The 17,475-nt window shown below is 39.4% G+C and overlaps 1 pseudogene across 1 annotated transcript; it reads left to right on the forward strand.

Moving 5' to 3' along the window:
• Positions 1 to 985: 985 nt before the first annotated feature.
• LOC309971843 (nucleophosmin-like) lies at positions 986 to 1,839 on the forward strand (annotated as a pseudogene). The gene has a single exon. The product of its transcript is annotated as a nucleophosmin-like (transcript).
• Positions 1,840 to 17,475: the final 15,636 nt, after the last annotated feature.

Consider the following 17,475-nt stretch of genomic DNA (forward strand, 5'->3'; position numbering starts at 1 on the left):
TTGGGTATTGCTCAGTCAAAATGATGTAGGAGCTGGGTGGTCGGGGGGGTGCGATCTACTGCAACTGTTCATCATTACCCAGATAAGCTTGAGAAGTCTCCCAATTAACCTTCATGTGTAATAAAGCCAATCAGTACCGAAAACAAGAATTTCTCATTTACTGAAATGATATTTGGCTTGTGATAGCTGTCTGGGAATGTTGAACCAGGTAGAAAACATGGAGAAAATCGTCCTCTGTCCCGCAAATTTAAGCTTGGTGATTATATATATAAAAAAAAAAAAGACCAAGAATTTCATTTGGTAGCCTAAGCTGTTTTTGTCCTGATTTCAAGGTAAGAATAGAAATATTTATTAGTCTTCTGCTGTAAAATAATATACTAAAACATACCTGCAACTTAAAACCTGATATAAATGTATGAGGCATATTAATGTTTTCCTAAGTTCTTGTGGCTTAAAAATCTAAATAGCAGAAATTAATTTGGAAACATATTTTCCTTACAGATATCTTTCATCTTTTCAGAGAAAGAAAACAGAGTAAAGAAAATGCAACATTTATGTAAATAACAGAAGGACACGTCGCTATAAAAATTAATATGGCCAGTCAAATGATACTATTTTTTGAGATCTTGCTGTGTCCACATTACTGTGCTATACTGGAGGGTCAATATAATATTAAGGGTGAGAAGAATAAACCTCACTAATTTTGTGTCTAATAGGCCCTTAAATGTTTATTGAAATGAATTCAATTTAACTTCATTGAATTGATTTATACTGACTTGAATTAGGACAATTATAACACACTGTCACTATACTTAAATCTCTAATCTAGCTAAGGAATTAAATATAAATGCATGAAATTTTAAATAATACAAATAATGAATAACAATACATGACTATAATTTTTTAAAATAATGGCTATTCTCCAGACAGTAGTTGTTTATCTCTGTCCACCTCCTCTCCCACCTAAACATGTGCCACCGACCTCATGGAAAACTCAATGGACGTGGGCATGGACCCTGAGGTCCCACAGCTATCGTTTGGGTTGTCAACTAAAGGCTGACAAAGATTATCACTTTAAAGTAGATAATGATGAAAATGAGCACCAGTTATCTTTAAGAACAGTCAGTTTAGGGGCTGGTGCAAAGGATGAATTGCATACTGTTGAAGCAGAGGCAGTGAATTATGAAGGCAGTCCAGTGAAAGTAACACTGGCAACTTTGAAAATGTCTGTATAGCCAACAGTTTCCTGTGAGAGCTTTGAAATTACACCACCTGTGATCTTACGGTTGAAGTGTTGTTCAGGGCCTGTGCATCTTAGTGCACACACTTAGTAGCTGTGGAGGAAGATACAGATTCAGAAGATGAAGAGGAGGAGGATGCGAAACTCTTAAGTACATCTGGAAACCCTTTCTGCCCCTGTAAGTGATAGCAAGTTTCCACAGAAAAAAAAGTAAAACTTGCTGCTGATGAAGAAGAAGATGATGATGTTGATTTTGGTAATGAGGAAGCTAAAGAAAAAAGCTCCAGTAATGAAATCTATAGAAAATACTCCAGCCAAAAATGCATAAAAATCAAACCAGAATGGAAAAAACTTGAAACCTTCAACACCGAGATCAAAGGTCAAGAATCCTTAAAAAAAATAGGAAAGGACTCCTAAAACACCAAAAGACCTAGTTCTATAGAAGACATTAAAGCAAAAATGCAAACAAGTATAGAAAAACGTTGTTCTCTTCCCAAAGTGGAAGCCAAGTTCATCAGTTATGTGAAGAATTCTTTCCAGATGACTGACCAGGAGTCTATTCAAGATCTCTGCAGTGGAAGTGGAGGAAGTCTCTTTAAGAAAATAGTTTAAATGGTTTGTTAAAATTTTCCATCTTTTTCATTTCTGTAACAGTTGACATCTGGCAGTCCTTTTTACAATGCAGAATGAGAACTTTCCCTACCATTTCTTTTTTTTTTTTTTTTTTGAATTTTTGCAGTACGCGGGCCTCGCCCGTTGCAGAGCACAGGCTCCAGATGCGCAGGCTCAGCAGCCATGGCTCACGGGCCCAGCCGCTCCATGGCATGTGGGATCTTCCCGGACCGGGGCACGAACCCGTGTCCCCTGCATCGGCAGGCGGATTCTCAACCACTGTGCCACCAGGGAAGCCCTCCCTACCATTTCTGATAAATGTTGTCCAGGTTCCATTGCTAAGAATGTGTTGTCCAAAATGCCTGTTTAGTTTTTAAAGATGAAACTCCACCCTTTGCTTGGTTTTAAGTATGTATAGAATGTTATCATAGGGCATAGTAATAGTGGTGGTCAGACAAATGGAAATGGTGGGGAGACAAAAATATACATGTGAAATAAATTCAATATGTTAATAAAGTAAACAAATAAATAAGTATAATTAATAAATAATGGTAGACACACAAGAAGTTGCAAAAATGATACACAGAATCCCATGAATCCTTTACCCAGCTTCTATGGTGCCATTTTATTTGACTGTTGTATAATATCAAAATCAGGGAACTGACACTGGTACCATACTGATAACTAGACTACAGACTTTATTTGGTTTTCTCCAGTTTTTGCCTGCCACTCAACTGTATGTGTACATGTGTGTGTGCTTATTATAGCATGTAGTTCTATGCGATTTAATCCCCTGTATAGATTTGTGTAACCACCACCACAATCAGGACACAGAACTATTCCCTCACTCCAAAGGGACTCCTTCAGTTTACCACTTTGTTATCTCACCCACCCCCAATCACAATCACTAATCTGTTCTCCATTTCTACTGCTTTGCCATTCTAAGAATGTTATGTAAGTAGAATCATATAGTATGTAACCTTTTGAGATTGGATTTTTTCACTAAGCATAATGCCCCTGAGGTCCATCTAAGTTGTTCCATTTGTCAATAGTTTGTTCTTTTTTTATGGCTGAGTGGTATTCCATGATATGGACATACCAGTGTCTGTTTAACTATTCACCCATTAGAGGACATTTAGGTTGTTCCCAATTTAGGGCTATTACAATTAAAACTGCTATGAACATTCATGTATACATGTTTTTGTCAATCTAAGTTTCCATTTCTCTGGGATGAATGCCCGGGAGTACCAATATTGGGCTGTACGGTAGTTGCATTGCTAGCTTTGAAGAAACTGCCACACATTCCCACCAGCAGGTATATGAGAGATCCGGCTGCTCCACACGCTCTCCAGTATTTAGTTTCCTACTATTTTTCATTTTACCCATTCTGGAAGGTGTGTAGTAATATCTCATTTTGGTTTTAAATTTACTTTTCCTCAACACACAACTACAATTTGAGATGTCACATGAGAGTTAATTGATTGCCAAATTGTATGGACAATTTTTCTCTTCTATTTTGGTGGTTTTCAGTATTGACTTTGTTAGAATCACCTGAGGAGATTTAAAACCAACTCCAAGCCCAAGCTATACCTCAGACCAATTAAATTTGAATCTCTCAGGGTAGACCCAGGCGTCATTACTTATTTGTTAAAATTATCCCGATAATTATAATATGCAACCAAGGTTGAGAACCAATGTTGAATCTAATTTCTACACAGACACCAGAAGTCTAATCATAAAGCTCTTTTTGCTGACTCCCCCATAAGCTGTGCTGCAGATAAAACCCAAGCTCATTGACTGGCTCCTCAAATCTTTCTCCCCACCTTACCTCCAGCCCCAATAACCTCCATTTTCTGTCTACATTTTATGCTCTGGTAGTAACAAATTATTTGTAGCTTGCCACAGTTATCACTGTGTTTCATGCAAAATTCCTGCAGTTAGAACCTGAGAATGTACATTTTTATCAAGCATTCTAAGTGATCCTGATGCACAATAATAGTTGAAAGACACTATTTCCACTAATCGCAAAGTGATTTACTTATTTTTTATTACTCTATTCTTCATTTATTCATTCATCCAAAAAATATTAATTGAGGACCTAATGTGTAGAAGGCACTGGAGAGAATAACTTATGGTACAGTGATGGAAAGTCCTGGCAGACAAGTAAAAAATGCGACAAGTACCAGGGTGGGTAAGCACAGGGGTTTAGGGAGCTCACAGGAGTGGCACCCCAACCAGTTATAGTAGATGTAGCTTGACACTTGAAGGATGAGTAGGAATTAGCCAGGCAAAGAGAGGCAAAGGAGAGGATACAGTTTTTCTGAAAGAGAAAACATGTTTAAAGGCTAACAATAGAATAACATGGCTTGTTCAGACAATTTTAAGATCTTTGGTATGGCTAGAGCAGGAAGGAAAAGGAATAAACATAGACGTCTAATATTCAAATGTTTTAATCATGTTACTTTAATGTCTCTAATAAAGTAATATCAATAAATAAGAATCAGTGGCTATGAATGGGTGAAGTCATTTTCTTAAGCAAAGAGTAATTGGCAATTGCAGCTTGAAGGGCTTTTGAAGATTCAATTGGAAATAGCCTTCACCTCATTAAACTCTATTAACAGCATTTTTTTAAGTTTATGACCCTGCCCAAGAGTAGCTGACCTCAACTTCAGGGTCAAGAGATTTGCTTCGAGCACTTATTTCAGACCCTAAATGTTATGGGAACTAAGTACTCTCTCTTAATCCAAGTGTTCATCTCTGATGGAGGATATTGCTCTGCTCTCTAAATGACACTAACACTTCACTTTTCAAATACATGTCAGCTGTGTTGCTGAGCGTCTACAGCAGTTGTCATTCTGCTGCCTGAGTCAGTGACTCAGAGAAGCTGCCCTCCCAGCAGTGTGTGTGTTTGGAGAGAGTGATGGGGATTAAAACATAAGATCCCAACTGAAGCACTTTAAATTGCTAAAACTGCTACAGTAGTCCATTGGAACCAAAAGGTGATGAATTCTTCAACTGAACTGTTGAAAAAGTTATCATGGAAACTGAAAAGGAAAAGTAAAATTTCATTTCAAAGATTAGCTTAAAAAAAAAAAGCAAGTTTCATCTCACTGGGGAGCTTTGCTGTTCCAGAATGATTTTAAGTTCACTTAGGGATATTTTAGTTTTATTCAAGTTTTGGCAAAATTTATGAGCTGCAGATCATTTCCTTAAAAAAGACATTCATACTGTCACTGCCAACACTGGAGTAAATTTCACTTTATCAAGCAAAATTGTTCACTCTCACAATTTAAAAAAAATTTATCCCGGATACTATGGAGGGAGTGTTCTCCTTCCTCTGGACCTCTGAGAACAATAAAACCACAGTGTCAACTCATGGGAGCAATTCTGCATCAGAAGACTCTGGCCTGGCTGTCACCACTGACCAGCTATGAATCAGGACTAGCCACTGCCATCACAACAAACTTTTAATTAAGAACCTAGTCTGCCACATAGACAGACTAGCTATGGGGCAGATCTTCTGATAAATTTGAGGGTATTTCAAGAGCCCACAGAGTGGAACATCTGAAATCAGGGCTATCTTAGAAAATCTAGGGCATGTCAGCACTGTGCCTACCCTCAATTGACTTACCATATAAACCCTGTTGACATGGATGAAGACCAAACCAAAGAAATAAAAACATGTAGTAAGCATGGTTAAGAATTTATATTCTCAACCAATTATCTTTTTTCATTGTCAGTAGTTTGCAAATCCTTTGAAGGCTCAAAACTCTGTAATGGAAGGGGACATCATAAAGGCCCCACTGGCCAGCTTCTCAAGCTACTCAGCTTTGCCACTTTATGTAACAAAACTAAAAACAACTCTCTCTTAACCAGAATTGAGCCTAGGGAGGGGTGTGTGTGTGGGTGAGTGTGTGCTGGGAGAGGCCGGCACTTGAATACAACATTAAAGAGGCTTACGATGTCCTTCCATTTGTGACTGCTCTCTTCAGAAAGTAACTCTGAGAGAGGCCAGCCCTTAGAATGTCAGCAGGCCTGGTACTTCCCTGAGGACAGCCCGAGAGTAGAAGGGTCTTTCTCTCCTGCCTTGAGTACATGTTTACCCAACTTTGCCTCTTTGGTTAAAGGAGCATTCAATATGAAAATAAATAAAAATGTCCTCCAAGTCACTGCCAACATTGAGGCAACTGGTCTTCCCCAAACTCCTACATTATGTGCTTCTTTCCCACCCATCTCAACAATTAAATAGGACAGGCAGAGGAGCAGCAAATTTCAGACGTTTTCCTCCCTTCCTCCCCTCCCCCCACTCCAGTCCTTGAGTCTTTGTCCTCTGCCCTAAAAGTGTCTTATTTTTTCCCCTCTTGTCATCTGGCAGCCAAGAATATTGAACGCAGCTTGAAGAAATAACATCATATTATAGAAACACCCTCTTATTAAGACAGCTGACAACATATGTTAGTGCATGTACTCATTCTTTAGATTGCTATGCCATTTTAGGGCAGAGAGAGGGTTTAGATGCAGTCTTCATGCTATTTTTCAAATTTCATGTGCTGTGGAAAAAAGGCAAACCTTGCCATTTTTCATTTTGCAAGGTTATGAGGATTAGGGAGTATTTTCTTTTTTCATTGCATGATTTAACATGACTTTGAAAATTGCACATTAACTCCCAACAAGATTTTGATATTGTAAGGCCTGAACAATCTTTAAAAAGCAAAAGCAAAATATAGCTAATTAACAAGGAAACAAAGATTCCTTTCAAGGAATGACATGGTTCATTTCCAGGGTCTGGCCCAGCAAAGATGGGAACGGTGATCCTCACAAACATGGCAAGTTCAGGCCTTTAGGCACCATTGTCCTTCTGCAAGTGTGAGCTTTCTTTCAAGCTCACATATGAAACCCTCGCATGCTTATAAGGGGGCTGTTCCTTCCTTGTCCTTCCCTCTCTGTCTCTTTTATAACCATAACTCTTCTCTTCCGTAAGAACTAGTTGCAGGATGGTAAAAGGAAATGATTTCATTTGGGTGGAGAAAGGAAAAGATATAGAGTTAGTCCCAAATCTTGTTAAGTTAAATGTGCTGTGCAAGAAAAACAGCTGCCGATCCACCAGCTGAGTCTCCTTAAGTGGCAGGGCCTGGCTGTAGCAGAGTCCCCAAGGACAGGAGCAGCACAGGTGGAGACAGGGAAGAGACAGAACCAAGACCTAAATCTTGGTTCCATGTTCATAATTCTCTCTATCCTGTCGTCCTTTCCCTCTTTATTTTAGTAGGAACAGTCCTCTCCAGAGATCTAGAGTGCTATGCTGGCGGCCATAACTTCTCTCTCACACACTGCAGGGAAAGATGAAAGGACATAATCTTCTCTGCCCTGGATTGTGCAAAATGTCTGTTTCTTAGATCATTGCATAATGTACATACGCTGAAAACTAATCTAGAAATAGATTCAGAAAGTAAGATGCTATTAAAACCTGGATTTAAGATTCTATCCCAAACCAGAAAAGCATAGTTAATCCTCAGGGGGAAAAGTATTGCAAGGCATGTGCTAATTACACTTACTCTCGCTCATCCTGTCATGCTGTACCTCCAGTGTGCTTCAGCAAGGAGGGGATGCAGAATTCATTTAAATGGCCTGGGTTTTTGGGTGACAATCACACCCAGAATGGATGTTGGTGGGCTTCCTACATGCAGTAGAGGAAATTGGCTCATCAATCCAGCCTCTGGGGGGCTCAGATTTGGGAATGGCTGTGAACTTCCTCCTTTAAATATCAATTTTATTTGTGTGTCTATTAATCCTTCTTGGATGGAAATCTTTGAACATTCGCATTTATCTGTCCTCATAAAGAGAGGATATTTAAATTATTTTAATTGTTTGGTGACCAGGGTCTTTTTTATTAAAGTCCACCATCTGACCCACCTCTTTCCCTTTGTCAGCTCATTTCCTTTCTAACTCTTTCACAAGGGGAAGGCCTTAGAGTGATCCAGCAAATTGTAAGACATTGACTAGGCAACAATTCACTAGGAAGCAGGGTCAATGTTCGTCGACAGGTTCCAGCTCACTTGCACTTCTTATGGTCCTTCTAGGGACCTGCCCAGATGTATTTGTTCTCTTTAACATCCTTTGTCCATGCACCTATTAAGAGGGTGCCTTAAAATCTACTGGCTGGGCACTACAAATACTACCCTATTAGATTTTATCACTAAACCTTCATGGTAACCCATGAGGTATGTACTAATATTATTCCCATTTTACAGATGGGAAGAATGAGTCTCAAAGAATGTCAGTAACATGTACAAGATAACTAGAGAGACAGCATCTAAAAGAAGGCAAGTCTGTCTTCAGCCCTTGCTCTTGACCTCTGAACTATGCAGCATTTCATCTCAGCCCTGACTGCTGGACCTGCCACATGAGCCCTGATATCCTGCCAAGGTTGCTCATGCCTAGTGCTCCCAAAGTGGGAAGTGGTGCGGGCGGGGGGGCGGGGTCCTTCTACAGGTCATGCACAGCTGTATTCTAAGAGGAGGCAGGAAGAAAGCCACGATCATCACTCAGTTCAACACTCAGTCATGGGCGTGCCAAAGCAGCCGCGCTTGGATCCTTGTTTTTTAAACTTCTTCATGAAAACCATCCTTCAGTTCTGCCATAACCATTCTTTTTAAGGGCAAGGCACATATCTGTAGACCACAATTTTATCCCCCAGTCTCCCATCAGCAGGCATTTGGACTGTTTTTATGTTTTCCTTGTTGTGATCAGCCCTGCTGTGAACATTTTCGAGCTCATGTCCTGTTGCACATGCGTGTGAGTTTCTCCTGGGAATTCAGGGAGATGCAGAATAGCTGGGTCACAGGTATGAGGATGTTCGACTTTACAGTCCAGTGTCAAACATTCCCTGGGAAGTGTGACTCCTAGTTTAGATTCAAACGGGGACCTCATTCCACAAGAAAGTAGCTCCTCCAGAGATGTGAATCAGGAAGCCTGTAGACTCTAGATTGTGGAGAAAGCATAGTGACAAGCCCTAGGCCACAGATAGCTAAGGGCTTTACTAATTCTGATGTAGACGTGCTCTGAGTTAACATTAGACCCATGCTGGGAAAATCTGTGTTTTGTGATGTATTTTTACGATCCAGTTAGCTGTTTAGTAAACTATGCGTAGTTATTTCCATAGTGTGTGGGCTCAGTCATTCTCAATAAATTCATTTATTGGTTTGTAAATATTCAAATTAAGGAGCTTCTCCAAGTATAACAGGCTACTCCCTGAACTGGGGGAGTGATGTGAGAGCACTAACAAATATAGCAAGATTCTGGCATCTGAAGGGAGCAATCAGATAAATCAGATACTGTTTTTAGATACTGCCTTACTGGCTTATGTGAGTATGCTACATAAAACCACCACTGTAGAGATGCTTCTCCATGCCATTTAAATGGAACTGTTTTCATTCTCAAGAAAGAATCCAAATTCTGTATTTTTTTCTCTGATTTTAATTTTTTTGTTTTCTCTCTTCTCCCACCTGCCAAATTACTAGACATCATTTTACTTTCTCTTATAATTGTGCCTGTTTTCCCCCTTAGGAAATAGTCTTATAATCCACTGTGGGCTTAGAAACCACTAGCCAAACTTGTTATCATTGTGGGTAACATAAGAGTAAACGGGGTCCAAGAAAGAGTCTGAAGAGGCTCTCTTCCAAGTAAAGTGAATTTCATGGGCTTAACTTTTAAGGGCTAAAGACCTCTTTTGCTCACTTTCTTGTTTTCAGTTGTGTTTTGAGTGGGAGAGGTAACTAAATGGCCAAATTCCAACTATTTAAGATAACTGAGCAAAGGATTCAGACCACAATTCTGGTTCTATTTCAATTCTGATATTTGATTTCTATGTGATTAAGCACAGCCTTAATCCTCCTTTAGCTCTCTCAGTTTATGAAACTAGAAAATGGAAATGGCCACCTCTCTTCAGGTATAGAAAGGCTTAATTGTCACCATGTACCTGAATCTTCAACTGGATGGCATTGCCACAGCATAGGCATTATCCTAATGAATTAAGATTTCCTTAGCATATGTTGACCCCTGTTTAGAAATCTCAAAGAAAGAGTCCCAAGTTTCTAAGCCTTTCATCAGGCAAAGAGCCAACTAGCTGAACTTTCCTAACAGATATTCTAGCTGGTGCAAAAACATCATACCAGACCTGAAGGAAGACATTTTATATAGTTGAGGAGAAAAAATCCAAAATATTGGATATCTAGAAATCTAAGTTTTTCTTAAACCATTATATAAAGTAGTGTTGTACCAAAGTGGATCAAGTGAAAGAAAAATGCAAGGAGAATGGTACATTTATTCTTCTAATTATTTTCGACTAAAATTCGCCAAAGCAGATGACAGCAGGCTCAGTGTGGTATATTGCAAATATGATCACAAACTCATCACTTTTGGCCAGTAGGACATTAGCAAACTGGACACATGCAGAAGCTGAACTTACCCTTGCACACTGGAACATGTCTTTTTATTGTTCTTAGAGCCTGCCTCCACCACATAAAGAAGCCTAGACTAGCCTGCCGGAGAATGAGAGAATTTCTGCAGGAGAAGCATGTGCCCTCAGCCAGCCGACCCTCCGAAGTAAAGCCACGAGTCCACCCATACCTGACTTCAGACACATGCGGGTCTGAAATTCAAAAACAAATGAAAGAACCATCCAGATGAGCCCAGCCTAAATTGCTAACCCCCAAATCATACACTGAATAAATGGTGATTATTTTAAGCACTAAGTTTTGAGGAGGTTTGTTACTCCATAATAAACAGTTGGTACACTGAACATCTATTCCTCCTTTCTTGCTGTCAGACTTCAAATTAGTCAAGTGATTTAGAAGATGGTGACCTAATCCCCTCCTCTAAGAATGAGTCTTGATTGATCTAGGCCATTGATCTACTATCTTGTCATTTATGGTTTATTGTCTATGCCATTAATATCTACAAGTTGTAAATGATTAATTGCCATTGATTGGTGAGTAATGAAATCTGAGGGGGCGATCTGTTGGGGGGCTGGATACTTCTCTGCTTCTAAGATAATATCTAGTATGGCTATGAGACCTGGAATTGCTACCAGCCCAAGGATAACCAACATATAGAGGAAAGAAGAACCAACAGATTCGCAGAAAAGCAGAGCTGGAGCCCTCACATCCTGTGCCTGTGGCTATAGCCCCTGCTTCTGGACCTCTTGTGATGGGAGAACCTGAATTTCTCCATCGTCTGTGCCAGTTGAAGTAGGAGTTTTCAGTTTCTTGCCTTCCTTGAATACTCACTCCCTGTACAGCAGCTAAACTGACAGCTAGAAATGTGTCACTTGCAATAAACATTTTACAGCTACTGCATAAAACTGTTCATCTTTTAAAAATAGAAACACATAAATAAAATATTTACTTTCCATGTTTCCATACACTTTGATCTTATTACATTCTGGAAATATTCTTTGATGTGCAAAGAAACAAAATTATGCTAGCAAAGCAGTGAATATAGTTATGGGAACATAATTTCAGAGCTACATACAGGCTTGGGCAGTTATAACCAAAGTCAGTTCTAAGACCTAAAGAAAAATGTAATGTATTTGTTTATCTGTTATCAAATAAACTGATAAACTTGGCCTCTATAAAATGCTAAGTATAATAGCGCAGTTTTTCCACTTGGAGATACATGGAAATAGTAATTTTCAACGGAAATTAGTAGATACCACTTAAAAGACAACTCTTTGTAAACCCAAGCAAGACCAAATGAGAGACAAAGTGAGATGTCTGCTGACCACTTAAAAGAATTTTGAGCTGGATAATATTGAGTAAGTATGAAATTGTATTATCCATTTTAAAAAACGTGTGCATCTCTGATTACTTTCACACTGATATGAAACTTGCCTGCAATGAACTGCCAAATGTTTACTTTCTGGAATCAGAAATAATGTCAGGCAAAAAGCTCACCATCCGTTCTGCATGGCTCTCACCAAACTTGGCCCTTACATGTAGCTTACTCCTGAATGAATTCAGTGAAATGACACATCAAAATTCTTCTTTTAGAGAATGATTTCTTTTTTCTACGTGTAAATTTGCCAAAATGCATTCCTTTATTTCCAAATATTCCTCAATAGGTTTCTTTTGAAAAGAAGTGTTCCTTGGGGCTTCCCTGGTGGCGCAGTAGTTAAGAATCCATCTGCCAATGCAGGGGATGCAGGTTCAAGCCCTGGTCCGGGAAGATCCCACATGCTGTGGAGCAACTAAGCCTGTGAGCCACAACTACTAAGCCTGCACTCTAGAGCCTGTGAGACACAACTACTGAGCCCGCATGCCACAGCTACTGAAGCCCACGTGCCTAGAGCCCATGCTCTGCAACAAGAGAAGCCACAGCAATGAGAAGCCTGCACACCGCAATGAAGAGTAGCCCCCACTCACCGCAACTAGAGAAAGCCCGCACGCAGCAATGAAGACCCAACACAGCCAAAAATAAATAAATTTAAAAGAAAGAAAAGAAATGTACTTAAAACAAACAAAAAAAAAGAAGTGTTCCTTGGTCTAATAAGTGGAGAAATGCATAGGACCAGTGACTCACAATACAAGGCTCTGAGAAGTATTGCTGTTTGTTTTTTTTTTTTTTTTAGCTCTTGTTTATCCCATTATCTGTAAGATGCTGCTTTGTGAAATGCTGCTTTAGTATAATCTATTGACTTGGCAATAGATAGGAAATGAGGTTCAAAAGGAGACAGTAGTAAAAATTGTGTTTACATGTTGAGGCTGGCTGATTGGAAAAACGATGGTTCTTTTAATAAGAAAGGAAGCATGAAGTTTTCAGGTGTGGCAGAATGAGGAGTCCCATTCTGAGCATACTAAGTTTGATGTGAAGATCCCTTTTGGGGTATAACTGTCCACCAGTTGGAAATTCAGGACTACAGCTTACTAGAATGGTCCTGACCAGAGATGAAGATTTCATAGTCATATACAGAAGCAACAATTAAAGCCAGGGCAACAGATTAAATTGGGAAGGAACTGATAAAAGAGAGGAAAGAGTGCCAAAGGCAGAACGTCTCACTGTATTTAGGGAGTCTAATCAGAGAGTTTAGAAGGGAACAAGAGATGTATGTTCCTTTAGAAGCAAGAAGAGGAGACAGTCTTAACAAGGAAGAAATGCCACCCAGAGATTGAAAAGATGAAGACCAGAGATAATAAGGTCATTGAATGATGTGATCTGAGATGACTGAGGACCTTCTAGAGAACAGGGATGGTGTTATGGTGAGAACCTAAGCCTTATAAAAAAGACTAAGAATTGAAGGTGTACCGAGGAACATATGGCCAAGGAGCACTGACTTAGTATGTCAGTGATGAAAGGAATGAGAAAGATAGGTTGGTAACTTAAGAAAGAGAATACAGGGAATATTCACATTTTTAAGATGTAGGATGGCCTAAGCTTTTTTGTAGGCAAAGGACGTGACTCCAGATGTAAGTTAAAAGGGAGATAGTTGATAAAGTAACATTTCAAAGAAGCTGGAGGACTGAGGTCAGAAGTCTGATTGCTGTTGATAGAAGATAAATTGATAAAGTCTTTTTAGAGAGCAATGTGACAATATCTGTCAAAATTATATGTGTGCGTACCCTTCAACCCAGCAATTTCACTAATATGATTCTGACCCACAGAAAAACTAAAGCAGGTATGCAAGGATATTCATTATAATACTAATTGTAATAGCAAGAAATGGAGAACCTGAATGCCCTTCAACAAAGAAACATTTAAATAAGTCACGGTAGACCTCTTGTATAGGATACCACACAGCCATTAGAAAAAATGAACAAAATATATATATACTGAAATGGAAAGAAGCTCAGTATCTTTCCACAGCACTGTAAGCTCTACTGGAGCAAGAACTATGTCTGTTTTCTCAGCCTGTATATCCATGCCCTAGCATAGAGCTTGACCCAGAGTAGGTGCTCAATAAATACTTGATAAATGGAATGTTGAGTTTTAAAAACATGTTGCAGAATAACAAGTAAAATGTGAAAAGATTCACATTTGTTTTATATATACATATATATGCTTAAAATATGTATGTATAGGTTTGCATGTGCATAGAAAGAAATTCTGGAAGACTACTCAGGAAATTAGTTACCTTTGGAGAGTAGGATTGGATGAGAAGTGGAGCAAGAGAAGTAAGTACATATACTTTTAATTACTTCTGTATTCTTAAATTCTTAAGTTCAAACATAGATTTCTTTCATAATTTCAATATGTCAATAAAAGATATAAAATCACTGGAGAAAAGGGAAGACAAGTGCAATAGAATGGGTTAGCCTTGAACAGGGTCAAACCCCCCTCTTCCTGAAAGAAGGGAGTGAACCATGGCAACATTACAGAAAGGAGGAAAAAATAGGGAACCCAATCATGTTGCTCAATAAAGTAGGAGCCAGTGTCATCCCTAAGAGTGAGGGCAGTGGTGACCGGCATCTGCGAAAGGTTGAGAAGGTTCAGAACATGGACTCGGTTCTAGAGCTGGGGAGGCCTTGGAGACGATTCAATCTAACCACCCATTTTACACAAGGATTTGCCAAAAAACACACATTTTTGTGAGCGACGATGCCAGTCCAGTACAACAGCCTCTAAAAATATGCAAAAATAACTCGAAACAGATGAATAAATGGATTGCCAGGCATTTGTGAGGGGTCTGATAAAGTTAAGAGGGAGGAAATGTGTAGAGTCTATGCTATACTACGGCATTCTGCATCAAGGCCAGGCAGTCTGTAAGCTGGGGCAGAGGGAGGCAGTGAGTGGAGAATGGGCAAGATGGTGATGAGTCCTGGCAGATAAAAAATGTTTCAAACAATAAATACATAAAGAAGCAGAATGAGGAGCTGGAACTTATAAGCTAATGAGAAAAATTCTTTCTGAGCTTAGGAAAACGGTGTCAAAATTGGAGACAGCAGCATTGATGACTGACAGATTGGAGTTTAGATTGACTGACTCAAATGAGCGATAGGCCACTGGATTGTTCCACTTTCATCCAAAGAATCATATCTATGCTAGTGTCATGTGAGTAGATAAGTGGACGGAGCTGTTGCTTCAATTGTAAAGGCAATACCCGCTTGCTTAATAAAACATAAAAGCACGCCAGTGAATCAAAATGTCTGCTGGTTCCCAGAATCCTCAAGGTGGATCCTGACCTACCACTTTGAACAGCTTTAGGGCAGTTCAGCCCTTCATGAAGGCAGTGGCTGATTAAGGCTAAACATCCTGGCAGCTGTATCTGGCTGTATAATAGAGGGGTGAATTAAGGACAGGAGACATTTTAAAATTCTTTTCCTTTTGTGGTCTCCAGTGGCCTTATTTCTTTTCTGGTCTACAGGTCTGAATCTGGCAGAGTTTAAAATAATAACTCATCTTTCTCTCCCCTTTGTTGCATTTGATTTATTACATGAACTGTCTACAGGCTTTCCTGAGGTACCTAAAATATAGCTTCAGGCACAAATTACTAGACCCTGGGTTTTATTATTCCATCAGGAATGGCCATGGAACAGTGCTCTCAACCTTGCTTTCTAAACCATCCATCTGCTCCCGGCTGTGGCCAGAATGGTCACAGTATCTGGGGATAGGTCCTTTTCTAGAACATGGGAGCCCTGAAGCTGGGTGGGGCCCCAGGCTCATCCTGTCTCACTTTTTATTTTATAGAGGGAAGAAGTGAAGGCCAGGGAGCTTAAGAGACTAGCTCAAGACTGTGACTAGTGAGAGGCAGCCCTGGGATGGAAACACAAGGTCTCCAGCCCCCAGGCCAGGGCCTCTTCTCCCCCCTGTGCTCTTCCGTAGGCCCTCTACGGATCTGCTTTTCGGCACTCGTCATAACACCAGGTTAAAAATCACACTAAACCTTTCCCAAAGGCGATCCTGCTGAATTAAGCACAGAAATGTCACGGGCTCATCTTCAGTAGCTAGCTGGAAGAAATGCTTATTTCAAGGTCTTTAGTACATTATCATTTTCACCCAGAAGATCTCTTCCCTTAGAATACAAGCCAGAGCCGTGATAAGCCTAGTCCTTAAATTGTCTGTGCTCAGATATTCCAAAGAAAGAGAATAAGTCTTCATTTTTATTCAGCTGTTTAATGATGAAATGTGTCTCCTTCCAAACATATGTTCCTTCTCGCTGATCCCATAATCAATTTTTTCTCATTGGTATTTTTGTTTTCTAATAAATACTAATTTAAGAGTAATAATAAGTGAACTCAAATCTCAAAATCTGATGGACAGCAATCTTGAACGCTGCTATTTTTGTGTCCTTGCTGCTCAGCTATGACTTAATTGGGGTTGTACAGGTTAAAAATGTCAAAGACTGATGACGTCAGGAGCCTGGTGGAATGGGAAGAGATCACTCCAGGCTGAGAACTTGAAAATCAGCCTTCGGGTCTTGGTCTGCTACCCCCTGATATCTTCACTTCTCTCAGTTTCAAGTTGGATGATGATGCTTACCCCACTGAGTTGTCAGGAGAGTTATTTGGGACATTGTAGGTGTCAGCATTCCGCATACTCAAAATGAAGAGAAATGAAGACCTATGTAAAATGCCACAATTCTAAAATGTTTTAGTAATTATAGATTCTGAATTTGACTGCCTGAGAATACCAGACAGGAAACTGTCCCCTAAATTATGGTCTAGTCCCCTAGAAAATCCTGTTCACTTCTAGGAACTTATTCCTATGGAATTTTACTATATCTGAGTCTACAGATGAAAATTCAAATAGAGAACTGAGTCAGGTAAGGACATGATTCATACTAAAATCACTTTGGACTGAAAGAGCCAAGTAATTAAGGACGGAGTAGTTGGAGCCATGAATTATCTGGATGGTGCTAAGGAGTAAGATGGGACCTATAATGAAGGGCTCGATGCTATCTTAGGTTGATAATGAGACCACAGCCATGTGACAGACTGAGTAGCAGCCTCCATGAAAAATGTTAACAAATATTAGATACCATGTTGATAATAAAGCATCTATAATTAAGCTATAGCTTCTGAATATTAAAATGACTAAAAGAAAAGTGAGTACTTACTGAATTGCTATAGGCAACAGAGAATTTTATTAACTTTATCATCAATCTCTCTCTCTGTCTTCTAGTTTACTCCAGAACACATTATTCATATAACAACTGGAATAATACTAATATTAGTAGTAATGATAATAGTGGCTAAAATTTATTGAGTGCTCACTATGTGCCAGGCATCGTTCTGGGCAATTTATATGCATTATCTTATTTTACCCTCACAAAAACTCTATGAGGTCGGTACACTCCCCATTTTACAGACGTGGCAGCTGAGGCTTTGAGAATGAAATAACATCCCGAGATCACACAGCTGGCAAGTAGGAAAATTGAGGAAAACAGACAATCTGAATCTGTAGACTGGGTTTTTAACAACTACATTTAAATTATCTTTTAATAAATGTCTCCAAACTGACAAACTTATAGAAAATCAATATATTGCATATACAGGTTTTGCTTTTCTGTTGACTCCTTCCAGAAGACTAACATCCCTGTTAGTGGCTCTGCCAGCCATCTCTTATTTCTCACTGATACACTCATCACAGTCCTTTTCAAAATCACATTTCTTAAATTCCTACTGTTCTTGTAT

The sequence above is a fragment of the Leucopleurus acutus genome, assembly GCF_964270905.1.
Source record: "Leucopleurus acutus genome assembly, chromosome: 15".
NCBI classification, from domain to species: Eukaryota; Metazoa; Chordata; class Mammalia; order Artiodactyla; family Delphinidae; genus Leucopleurus; species Leucopleurus acutus.